A 13709-nucleotide genomic window follows, 5' to 3' on the forward strand; every position below is an offset into this window, starting at 1 on the left:
GTTTATATGCTGTCATTTCTAAACAAACACCAGTAATACATTTGATCTACTGAGTCCAAAACAATCAAACAAATTAAGCTGGAATAAAAACAAAAATACATAGTAAGTACAGATGGTGTTAACTACATATTCAAATTACATTCTAGGGTGGTCTTACATAGAAACAAAGATGCCTTCCTGATGTCCAACTTCAGGAGCATCTTTAGAATCATAAATTTATCTGTATCAGATTATTCCTGTCTGTGTTTTCCCTGGATTATAACTCTGGTAATGTCTAAGATCAAAACCTTTATCATTTATTTATATCTTAGTATAAATGAATTTAGTATATTTCTTCATAAATGATAGAGTAAAACACAGAGATCAAAAGGTAAGAATTCTACCACCTACTTTCTACTAGGGAATTTATACACATTTTATATAATGTAAATGCTTTTGTGAGATGTTCTATTCCCATTTTACAGATGAGTGCAGACTAAGACTTAGTGATTTGCTCAAAGTCATAAGGAGCTGAGGAACTAAGATTCAAGATCTCAAATGCCAAAGCCCGTATTTTTCTACAGCTGCTCCATATGTATGAATAAAATGAGCATAAAGTCTGGATAAAATAGAACCTTCATTCTTTTCTTCAAGTGTCCTTTCTTAATGCTTCACACAGTGTTTGTACATGATGGAATGGCAGCATGGAAGCCAGAAGCAGATACTGTGGATATTGAAGAGAAAGTTTACCTAATGTATCATTGTTCGAAGTCTAATATGGTACAGCTATTTATAACTACCAATAGATTTACCCATATATGCATATAGATACATATGCATATATAGCACCAGACAATCAAAGAGATTTTTTTTTCCAATAATTATTTACTGCAATACAGAGAATATTCACTAATAAAGAATGTCTCCAAGAAAAGGAGCAGGATCTTAGATCCTTTAATGGCAGGTAAACAAGGGAATCATTGACAATTCTTGTGGGAGTCATGAGGAGTAATAAGAAGGGTCTTATCTCGGAATATCTGAGAGCAGGGTAATTCCTTTGTTAGGTTTTTCCTTCGAAGAAAAAGGGGAGATACTAGGGAACAGAAACCTGTTTTCCTAGAACACAGGTTAAGTTCAACATTTCATACACACACACACAGATACAATAACCTCTTTAACATTTAACTTGTTTAACAAAGAAAGTTTTCCCTATTCTTCAGATCTTCTTCTTTTGTTGTTTTAATATGAAGACTTTTATGAACATATTTATTTTACGAGAGCTCTGGAGAAAACTGAAGAGGTAGAAACGTGAGGCAGTGGCAGCTGTGTTGATAATATGGTATGTATGAGTTGTGTCAATGACTACATTTTTCAGGAGATCTATTTGGATAAAATACAAGTGCTTGGAATTTCTGCCGCTTTTGTTTTGTTGTCAAGCACTCTGTGCTTCTCATCTCAATTGGTTTTTTGATACTCTAACTAGCTTTTCATTAGAGTAAGGAAGTGATTTCTCATCTTTATTTTCATTGCCTCTTTTACCTCTAGTCACTGTAATCTATGACAGGTGACATATACTCTGCTTCTTATGATAATCTTACATAGAATTTGAAGGGCTACAGAATTTTTTAAAAATCAGCAGTTTCAAAATAGTATATATTTTTTTGCATTTGAATGTCAGTTTTCAAGACCAAAACCAGCTAACCCACACCAGTCTGAACACTGAGAACTGAAACCACACTTTTCTTTCTACATTAACATGCCTTTGTTATTCCTCTGTAACCAGTAACACTGCATTTTGCATTTGTCTAGAAAAATCATTTGATTGCTCATTACAGGAATTACCTGAATGATCCAACAATTCTCCAATGGAAAATATCAACAACCAGTTTACGCCCTAAGATTCTTCGAATTCTTCACTTCAAAATTTCTGCCTTACTGCTTCCACAAATTCTAAACTAGTGTATTGTAAGTCTTAACCAATCCTACTCAAGTTCTTGTGTTGAAAGATCTGCTAAAAGCCAAACTTGCAGTTCTCAACACATTCTGCCCTGTAAGACACTGCCAAAGCTTTGCTAAGTACCAACTCTGCCTTGTCATGTTAAGTCAGCTTTGTTTTTATTAACAGATTGTGTTGGTGATATTTGGGGAGCCAGCATTTGTTTGTGCACCAATAACATTCTTAAAAAAAATTAAGTTAAGCTTAAGAACTCACATGAAATGCTTTATATCCCCCACTTCTCCTCAACCTTAATGCTTTGTATATAAAAATACTATTTAGAAAGACAAACTTCAGGACTTTCCATTTAGATACATTGTGAAAGATTCTATCATGTCCTTTCTCCAAAAACATTATGATTTGAGGAAGAGGAGAGATGTTAAAACTGAAGGAAATTAATAGGCTAAACAATGAATTGTTTTTATCTGGCCTTTACACTACCACCTCAATTTTATTTTTTACTTATATACAAATTTATGAATGTCACTAGGCCTTTTAAATATCACTTTTATTATGAAACATTTAAAAAGAAAATAATATTCTTGGTTTGCAGGTTTACCTGGAATTCAGCCTGTGTTTTAAACATAGAAAGTACTTGTTATGTTTGAATTTCTTTTTTAATCTAAGAACAACATGCTTAAATTTTGGACTCACATCCCCTCCTCATTCTTCTTTCATCTTTATGAAAAAAAAACGATGAAGTTGCAGAATGCAGAAGGTAAAACTGATATATTTTTTGCTTTTATTATTTAAAAGCTAAAATCCAGTAAAAATGTGGTAAGTTTGGGGGAAAATATCCTTAAGAGAGAGAAAAATAGAAAGAATCAGAGGGAAAGCAAAACAAAATAATAGTGGTTTTCACTTGACTGTCGATCACTTTCTATCCCCGTGACTCCTCCCCCATCCCACCCACCCCACATGCATAACATGCAAGGTGAGTGGATAAGCAAGCAAGTTTATAAAACTCCCAAAGTAATTTTGGAAAACTGAGAGGGGAATGAAATAGATACATTTCAAACTGGAATGGTATAAAGGCAAAGGAAATGTTTGTGATACATCAAACATCATATTTTTTAAGAAGCAAAATTATAACATTAATAAAAAAACTGGTAAGATGTTACATCCAGTTCAAAAGAACATCCAAATATGGCAAGCTTATAGATCAAGAATATAGAAATGAATGTGCAAACAGAAGCAAAACTGGCTTTTTCTAGTGTTAAGAGAAATCAACTGAACCTCTATCAGACGGAATTTACTTGAATGTCTACAGATAATAATTTGCATTTCTGTAATTTATCTACAATATAAGGGTTGTAAAATGGCTCACAGTCAGTAAAGGCTGGAATCAAATAAGCAGGAATGGAATATTCTAGATAATGCACAGATTTCCATTGAAGCACAAATTGTTCCTATAGATCCTCCCACTTAATTAAAAAATAACCTCAAATAAAGATTATTATGGACCATAAAATAAAACTGGTCACCTTAGATCTGGCCTATTTATATCAGTGCTGCAAGAGTCTTTATCTACCACTTAGGCCTTCTAAAACTTGCTTTGCTGGATGTTTTCAATAGGAATTGCATATTAGATCCATAAGGGTATTATTTATTATTTTGAGACTAGAAAGGCAATCCTGAGAATCTCTCTCCATGAGATTTAACCTCCAATCCTATAATTTTGGATGATTTCCTCTAAGGTTCCTAAAATAATCTAAAGCACCTGACCTGCCAGGGATGCCCTCCCTTCCACAGACCCTGTAAGTCAGGTACTAGGTCATTTTCCTGGTTGGACTTTTTAAGTATTAACTCCATAAAATCAAACTTAGCTCCTTTAACGTGGCTGGTCAGAACTAATTAAATGTGTACCATTCTCAAGTACCACATTCCAGGTAAGGCCAGCTTATATAACTAATATCCCCAGGTATACCACAGTGAACAATTAAACTTTGGTAAACAGAAAGACAACAGATTCTTAATGAATGTATGCAAATAATTTAATAGCCATAAAAAGGAAGGATACTCAATAAAATTTTCTGAATTCTTGCGAGAGGATGGGGTGGGGCTGAGGGAGGGAGTCAGGGAATCAGATACCACTTAAAAACATTTCAGTTCACTTTAAAAAAGCAAAGTGTACTAAACAGTTATGGGTGTAGGAGAAGAAAACAATCTTTCCTCTATTTTCTGAGTTTTTAGTTGAGAAAAAAACAGATTAACAAGATAAATTTAAAATTAAACAAGACAAAATTAAAAAAACAAACAGAATTTTGTTAACATGTACCATATATTTATACATCTGTGTGTATATACATGTATATGTATATGGCTCCCGTACATATTTCCCCCTGATACGAGTTACCATGGAAAAATGAATAACTCTCCAAGGTGGCTTATCATTCAGACATAAATACCATCTTAATAGGGACAGGGAACAGGGGCATGTAGGTCATTTAGAGTAGAGTAAATTAGTTTTAGGGAAGATGGATGGGTCCTAAGAAGAACAGATGGACAGTATGATACCGGTAAAGTAATTTCAAGGAGAACTTAGATGAGGTGGCTCTAATGCGTTGGCAACCTACATGTGAAAACACACAACAGGGCTAATTTAGACTGATACTGGTCATCTTTTAATTGAAAAGCCACAAGTCATTTCCTGTCCCTGTTCCTCACTGCTCTATGACTACTTTCTGTGCTGTTTTTGAGAGAATCTCTCTAACACAGAAGTCACAAGCTGTTTGGCTAAGACATTTTTTCAGGACCGCTGGAGCCCGCTTCACCCACAGCAGACCAGTCCAAACTGACTGAATCCAGAGACACTCATCTGAGCCTTCCCAGAAAGTTTCAGATGGCCTCAAGTTACCTTTCTTTTGTTACCATACTAAAATCTCCACCTCTAGGTGGGATTTGGTTACAATTTTATGAATATATAATACATGTGGTTACTTGTTAACATGATATGCACATGCATAAGAAAATCCCTCTCCAGCCCTGTTATTTATGCCAACCAGCCCCTGCTGAGTAGCACGAAGTTTCTGTGTGGATTCTGTACTCCATCTGAGTTCATGGAGACAGATTTGAGCCCGTCTTCTGCGTCCTTGTTCAGCCGCCCTACAATAAAACTCTCTCTATGCTAAAGACTGCTGCTTAAGTGTCTGGCTTTCTGATTGATGCTTGTGGGCAAATGGACCCAACCTGACTCGGTAATATGTAAGCACACTGACATCTAAGCCAGAGTGTATTTCTGTAAATGCCACAGGTTAAGAAATTGAATCTGAGACCAATCATGAATAGCCAAACTAGGCTTTCCCAAATAAAGCAATGGCTTAAACTTCTAGCCAATAAAGTGATTTCTTGCTTTGTTTCTGCATCTGATCTCCTGGCTGCTGTTGGTAGAATACTAACTACTTTCAGTTTGGGGCTGCCCAATTTAAACTGATTTTTGCACAAATAAACTAAAAAACTCAACTGGCCAACTTGTCCTTGAGATTCATATTTTTTATGGAGCTCCTGCACATATGCAATTTTTTTTTTATGTTATTTTGTCTTATGTCAATTTGATAATAGACCAACCAAAACAACCTAGAAAGGTAGAGAAAAAACTTTTCCTCCTCTACAGTGATATATTCTGCTACCCTTTGTTAGAGTAGGTAGATAGCCAGACCATGAGCTGGGAGGCGAATGGGAAATTCAGCCAACTGATCGTTTATATTCTAAGGATTCCATGTAAACTGTTCTCCTAGGATGTGTGGAGTGCAGGCATAGATAACAGACCCCCCCAAAACAGCTAATTCCAACATGGAAAAGTTGACCCAAACTTCACCGCAAAATACATTATACAAGGTCACACCCCTCCATCATTAACATAGTAAAAATCATGCCTCCTCACACCATGACAGTTCCAATGAGAACCAAATATAACTCCCCCTACTCCACATGAGGCTGCAGCAAGCCTGAGTTCCAAGTAGACCCTACCTGTTCTCTCTGAAACCTAGTCCCACTTAGTGAATACTCACCTCCCTTTACATAAAGAAGATAAAACAATATTAGAATGAGACATATGATAATAATTAATCAAAATACAGGTAGTATACCATGAATATAGCAATTATATATTTTTTAATATATTAAGAACATCAAATAACAACATCAAGTAGCTAGACATAAGCACGTCCTACCCTATGTGGACAAGGTCCCCACCCCTACTTACTCCCTTGTCACCAGATGGCAGAACACACCCAAAACCCCTCCTGTTTATGATTCAGTCTACTTCCTTATCAGGGTCAAAAGATGTAAAAATCCCAATGGGGCATCCAGACCACCAACACAGGTTGGCCATAGGCCCCCTAAGACCCAGGAGGAGATCTGGAGTTACCTTGGGGGTTCATTATACTGTACTTGTAATAAATGTACATTGTGAATTATGAACTACTTGCTTAGAGGATGCTAGTTTCAAATTATAAAGTTGCTGCCAAGTTAACATTTATTAATACTGATGGAGTTTAAGACCTGCTACCCAAAATATGGCACACTGGCATATTGAACATTAAGCTGAAGCTGTTAGGAAAAACTGAAGCAGGAAGGTTACTCTGACCTTCCCTCCTCCTCACACTTTTTTCTAAAAGCAGAAGATAAATCTCTCATATGAAAATTACCCTCCCTGAACCAGGCAGAAGGAAGACATTCTTATCCCAAAGACAGGAAATTTTGGGCCATGAAATCTGAATAAACAAATCTTATTCATCTAACTCTTATGTTCCTAGTTAATATTTCGCCATTTACCATTCTTAGACCAAACCCTCTGTCTTAACAAAATTCTCTATAAATTTATAGTTTCTTTCTCTAAAAGGTATGTATAAAAGCTTTCTGCTCTTGCCACTTCTTTGGGTTTTTATTCTCTTGTAAAGTCTCCCATGCATATAACAAGATTTTATAAAATTTGCTTTTGCTTTTCTCCTGTTAACTCGTCTTTGTCAGTTTACTATTCAGAACACCAGTGACCCTAGGAGGGTTGAGGAAAACTTCTTCCTCCTCCACAATATTCATGACAGATAAGTCCATACTGTTGTTGCCTAAAATCATCAACAGGAGTCTGATAAATACAGACAAACTTGATGAAATGCTATTTCATTGTTTTTCATGAGGTTAGTACACATTATGGGAAATGAGGGAATTGACAAATCACCAAAGACTTCATAAAACCATATAATTTCTGAAACATTTTTAAATTATATAATACCTTGATAAGGAAAAATTCTAAAGTGCCCTAAATTAAGTGACATAAAGGCTGGAAAATGAGGGAGAGAAACAAAGGAAGGTAATCAGTCAATAACCACCGACCAAAGCTTAACCAGAAACTCCCAGCTCCTGAACAAAGTCATTCAGGAATTATCTAGAGAGTCCCCAAAACCACCGCATTCCCCTTGTGGATGACCAGTGTCTAACCATTATCAACAACAATCCACAAGCCTTCTCTATGAACTAACCATCTATCCCTGGATTTTCCCCAATGTGAGTTAGTCCACTTTCCTTATCTGTGGGCAATGTAAATTTAAAAAAATGTATTTCCTTGAGACCCCTTATAATTGTCACCTGCTTCTTGAGTCTGGCAGAGAAGTTGTTTCTGTTATCTGGCCTTGCTGCTGGAGAAGCAGAAACTTCTTGGCCCAGGACCTAGTCTTTTATTCTGACTAACATCTATAAAGGCTCACTAAACCCTTTTACTTCAGAGATCTCTGTCTCTAGAGCTTTTGATTGGTCAACATATATAAATTTAATCTAGGGAAGTCTGTGCATTTTTCTGAGTTGTCAACTCTTTCCATATAACTCATCAGTAGAAACACATCAAATGAACCTAATTATTTTAGCTCCTTTCTTTTTAAGACTAAAGAATAAATCTCTGTAAATTTCTAGAGGTCATCTAAAACATCTGAAAAGTAGTATTAGGTACAAAAGACATCCTCAATTTGTAACAGAATTGAATTCAGTTTTAAATAATAGGATCCACTTTGGGGAAGCAGAAATCAACAAAGGGTAAGAGGATATTGGAATGTCTGATTACTCTAGGATTACAGGTGCTGGTGAAATAATTGGTTACGTATTAAATGTCTATAAGATATTTGAAAATAAACATAGAAGGAAATATGGTTATAAAGACATTAGTTATTTCCTAAGTAAGGAATCTTTGTTTGCTTAAATAATTAAGCACATAAAGATAGCAAATTTTGCTATTTAGACAGGTTACACAGGAAAAGATTATAACGTTACATATGGTAGGTGCAGGGTCCAAGTGCAGGCTGTGCCAAAGGGTGCCACTTTGGCAAGCAGATTACGTTGAGCTAAAAACAACCCAAGCCCAAAAGACTAAGAAACTTTGACCTAACTGCCTAAAAGAATTTAGATGGAGGAGCTACTCCAGGAAGAAAGCTCTCGCATTAGATAACTACACTATAATATGTCCTATGTGAGGTGCACAGGGAGGAATTTAGCAAAGTCTGTTTGTTAAAATTCCTCTTCATATTTCATTGCTTCTGTGAAGCCCAGCAAACATTTGTTTGTCAAACATTTACTCCTTCAAATTCCTGTGAATTGCCCTCCTTCCCTTTGAAGTCTCAGACCCCTACCCTGAGTTCAGGATGACATTTATACCTTATTTTCCCTGTCTGTCTTTGTAATCTCCTCTGTGTGGATTCCTCCATATGTATGTAATTAAATTTAGTTTTATTCTATTAATCTGTCTTATGCCAATTTGATTCTTACACCAGCTAGGAGAACCCTGAAGCGTAGAAGGAAACTTATTCCCCAGCATAGGAAAAGTCAAGAGCAGTAAATCAAGGAAATGATTCCATCAATTTTTCTAGATCCTATAGTAACTGGCCAACCTATGCCTTTAGAAACATAATTTCTCATCTGAGAACCTGCTGTGTTATAAGAGAATATGGCCAAGGCAGGCAGGAAGTATATTCAGTCTTGACATTAAAAAGGAAAGAGCAGTCTATTTCAATATTCTCCTAAGAGACCTTTAATGACCTAAAACCTGGAGGCTTGGGCTTCTGGAAGAAAATTTACAGAATGCCAGCAATCCAATCAGAATGGGAAGAATCTTATACAATACCATGAGCAACTAGCTCAATATTAAAATTCCAAGCAATGGATCTTATGATCCATGTTTCCAAATCAGAGACAAAAATCATTTAAAAATGATTGAGAGCATACCAATTAAATACCTCAAGTTGAGGATACTTAAATAATACTTCTGAATCAGAATACTGTCAGAAGACAGCTAAAGCAAGACCTTTGTATGGAGCTGATAACAGCACAAATTCAACACTTTCTACCCTAGATCTTTGTGGCAAGTCAATCTTTATGCCGAAAGACATAGATTATCATATCCTCTTTCTTCTAGCACTTTTGCTTTTTAGCCTATTTCTTTCAGTTTTGCTTTAAATGGAATTATGGTATTAGATGGCTGAATTTGATTAGATTTTACTGTATTAGGATTGCTGGTAACTTAATGCTCATTACTTAAACTTGAGGAAGAATTCCTTTAAATATTGTAATCTTCTTTATTCTTCCAAAAACATACACCAAAAGATTATCACACATTATAGCTACAGCTTTATATATTAGGACTGTTCTCTTGTTTGTTTTTTGTTTTCTGTTTTTTAATATCTACTACTTGGTTTCCCTGGATAAAAATCTAATTCTATTCCTCTAATCACTTCAAAGAATCATTTACCTTTCACTGGACACTTACGGTAAAAGAAATTGTCCCACATTATTAATTCTAACATTCTGTCATGTTACATTTGGACAAGAAATAGCAAAATGTATCTGCAGGAAAATAATTATAATGCTGTTCACAGGGACAGAGCACACAGCAGCACTGGAACACATATTGGGCTCTCCTTTTTGTACTTTTTTTATATATATTTTTACTTTTCTTTTATATTCTCTATCTCTGCCTAGAGAATAATTTTTCCTTCCCAAGGAATAAAAGTAGAATGAATATTCCTTATATATAATTGAATATATATTGAATAATTGAATGGCATCTATATTTAATTCTCTTATCTCAGAAGATTATGTCTTATATAAATATCCAGACTTCACTTATTTACCACAAATAAACATGACTTGTGATTAGGGAGTAATTATCAAGGTTTTTCACACATTCAAGACCATATGATAATTCCCTCCCAATTTTATATTGTTAGGCTGTGCTCTAGAACCAAACAAAAAATTACTTTGGGGAATTACTCAGAGTAATCAGTGATTAACTCTTTAAATTGTATTATCACTTGACATGGTAATTCTTATTTTTTTTGTACTTTTTATACACTTTTTTTTATTAAGGTATTATTGATATATACTCTTATGAAGGTTTAACATGAAAAAACAATGTGGTTAATATATTCACCCATATTATCGAGTCCCCCCCATACCCCATTGCAGTCACTGTCCATGTGTGTAGTAAGATGCCACAGTCAGTAGTTGTCTTCTCTGGGCTACAATGTCTTCCCCATGATCCCTCCCACACCATGTGTACTAATCATAATACCCCTCAATCCCGTTCTCCCTCCCTCCCCACCCCTCCCCTTTGGTAATCACTAGTTCCTTCTTGGAGTTTGTGAGTCTGCTGCTGTTTTGTTCCTTCAGTTATGCTTTGTTGTTATACTCCACAAATAATAGAAATCATTTGGTACTTGTCTTTCTCTGCCTGGCTTATTTCACTGAGCATAATATGACATGGTAATTCTTACAATTATTCAAATTTATAAAATGTGGTCAGAAATGTATCAATAACTAAGTTGATATCATGAATGATCACATCTATTAAGGTTCAAGATACACCGTCCCTGTGTTGGAGGCTCTAACAAAGCCCACAACCCACCCCTTTTAAAACAAGCTAAGAAGTGAAACCTCTCCCCTCCATGTTGCCCTCTAACCAGACTTTTCGGGGGTTCTGGAATTTCGCCTGGAAACCCCTGGAAATAACAGAAAAGGACATTCCATTCTCCAGGCAGTCTTGAAGCATACAGCCTCCTTGACCCCACCAGCAGGTCTGCCAGCAAGCCACGGACTCCCTGAAGCTCCCATTAAAACTCTTTTTCTCTGAACCACTCTTCAGAATCAGTCTTGGGAAGCTAGGCCTCCAGCTTCCTGAGACTCTGACTGCCTGAATAAAACCTTTCCTTTTCAGCAACACGTGTCTCTCGATTTTTAGCCTTTTGAGCCACGAACAGCTGAACATGAGTTCAGAACCAGCTACAGCCTGGCAACACCTGCACAGCCTTTCGGCCGGAGCCTCTTCCCTGACCTGGCCACAGCCCTCCTCCAGGAGGGGACATTTCCCACTGAGCTTAGTGAGGCTTCTGGGGAAGGAGCCGTTCCTGCCACCACCTCCCACCTCCCGTACCTGGATGAGGAGCGGCCTCACTGTGACTCCGAGTGGAGGAGGAAGCCTGGGGGAAGGACTTGAGGAGGATTAGAGTTTTTCTGCCGGGCAGCAGGAGCCGCAAGACCTGCAGACACGTCTAGGAGGAAGGACTTTCGGCATCCGGGCTTCCAGACGTTTTTCTCCTGCAGGCCCGCGTAGAACTCCGAAGACCCTGCGAGACCAGCCCTTCTCTGGGAAGAGGGACCGAGACAGGGGCACATCCAGCCTGATTCGGCCGGCCGTTCTCTGAGCTGACCTGAAGAGCTCAGCGTGTCCCAGCGCTCCTCGCCCGGCCCCCTCAGAGGGCCAGCATTTACTCCGCGCGCTTGCTCAGAGTCACAGAGCTCCCCCTGCAGGCTTCAGCTGCACCGCTTGCCTGCCTGTGAAATCCCGACTCTGCCGACTCGGACCGGAACCTGTGTCCAGGTGTCACCCGTGGTGGTCAAAAAAAAAAAAAGGAGGGATGGGGGGTGGGGTGTTCTGCGTTGTATTGGACAATCTAATAGATTTTCCACTATTTGTAGCCACGATGGCATCTTTGTGAGAAATCAAAAACTCTGGAGACCTCGAGATCTCTGAAATAAAAGGGTTTAGTGAGCCTTTGCAGATGCAGCAGTTAAAAGTCAGGAAGTTTCTGCTTCACCAGCAACAGGCCAGTTCACAGAAATAACTCTGCTAGACTCAAGAAACTGGTGATATTTATAAGTGGGTCTCAGTGAAAGAAAGTTCTCTAAATTTACATTGGCTGCAGATAAAGAAAGTGGGCTAACTGGAACTGTTACCAGGTGGTGGATTAAGGAATTCCTCCGTTCGTTACCCTCAAAGGAAAGAATTAAGTTGAGAGACCCATTAGAGAGTTAAAGCCCCGGGAGGCTTTTATTTAGTACACCTTAATGGTGGGAGTAGCAATCTGAGTCTTGGCACCAAGTATGTTGTATGTGAAGTTTGTTCTCCTTGGTCCTTGTCCTGCTGAAACAAAGAATTGAAAGTCAGAGACATATAGCAAAGCAGAGTAAAAGTTTTATTTGAATACACTCCAAGAGAGCAGTGAGCCAGAGTCAAGGTAGAGAAAGGCCCCAAACTTTAAGGGGAGGGTCTATTTATCATGTCCTAGCTGGGAGGCACCTCTTTAATTGACAGGGTGAAATCATTTGATTGACAGCTCTAGTTAGACCCCCATTCTTCTGGGTGCCTGAGTCTTTTTACAAAATGCACACAGAAAATGCATACATGGTGATGGGAGGACAGGGAACCACTATTTTATTTTAATGAGATTATGTTGAGAGTTGGTTTAGGTGGTTCTTAGTTTTGTTCAATTGCACCTGGATTGGGACCTAGTTGGGAAAGGTTTGGCCTGATCCAGATAGGCAAGGAAGTTATCTCTCTTCAAAGCCTTTGTTGTCTTCAAGTGGGACCCCCTAACTGGGCAATTTTTTCCTTGACCCTTACCTGGCTGCTCATTACTATCTTTGTACTTAACAGTCAGACACTGGTCACATGAAAGGGAGATGGGGTGGTTGAAGAAGACCTCCTAGATGATTGTTGAAATGATTTCATCCAGGAACATGGGGTTTCTAATTAGCTAGGACATGTGACTATTGCCTGATTGCCTTCCTTTGTGTCTCTCTCTTATTCTCCAGCACTTTTGTCAATTAAAGACGTTTCAGAATTTTTCCTTATCATTTGCTATCCCTAACATTGTGTTGTACTCTGCTAACTCACTGAGCAAGTAGAAAAATCCATGTCTAACCTGGCTTTCCAAGGTAGCTTTAGAAAATCTACCATGTTGGCTAGATTTGGTAGAAAAATCTACCAAAGTTTCCATGTTAGCTTTGGAAAATATTTACTTGACCTGGTTACACCAATTTAGTATTATAGCTTTGAAAGTATTCAACCAAATCTAATCAATGTTCTGCTCTTAGTCTTTATGTGAGTTGCAGCCACTAATTATATACTAATTGTCCCAGGAAAATTATGTTTCATCATTGAAGATTGTCCATCAGTGCTTAGGCTATCAACCAGTTCAAAGACTCTTTGCTTCTGATATTCCATACTAAGAGCTCCTGATACTGAATTATAGCAACAAATCCTGTGTACCTATTTCACAGACATGATACAATTTCATAATTGTCTCTATTGTCATCTTCCTTACTTGAAAGTAAATCAACTTCAGTTTGCTTATGTCATAACTGGTTTCTTCATTTGAGGTAGGGGCTTTCCAGTGAGTTCAGTTATTGACAAAAATAAACTGGGTAGCTGTACTGCATATCAAAATAGCATCTTCCATACAAGTTTTAGGAT

The sequence above is a fragment of the Manis javanica genome, chromosome 5 (assembly GCF_040802235.1).
Source record: "Manis javanica isolate MJ-LG chromosome 5, MJ_LKY, whole genome shotgun sequence".
Taxonomy (NCBI): Eukaryota; Metazoa; Chordata; class Mammalia; order Pholidota; family Manidae; genus Manis; species Manis javanica.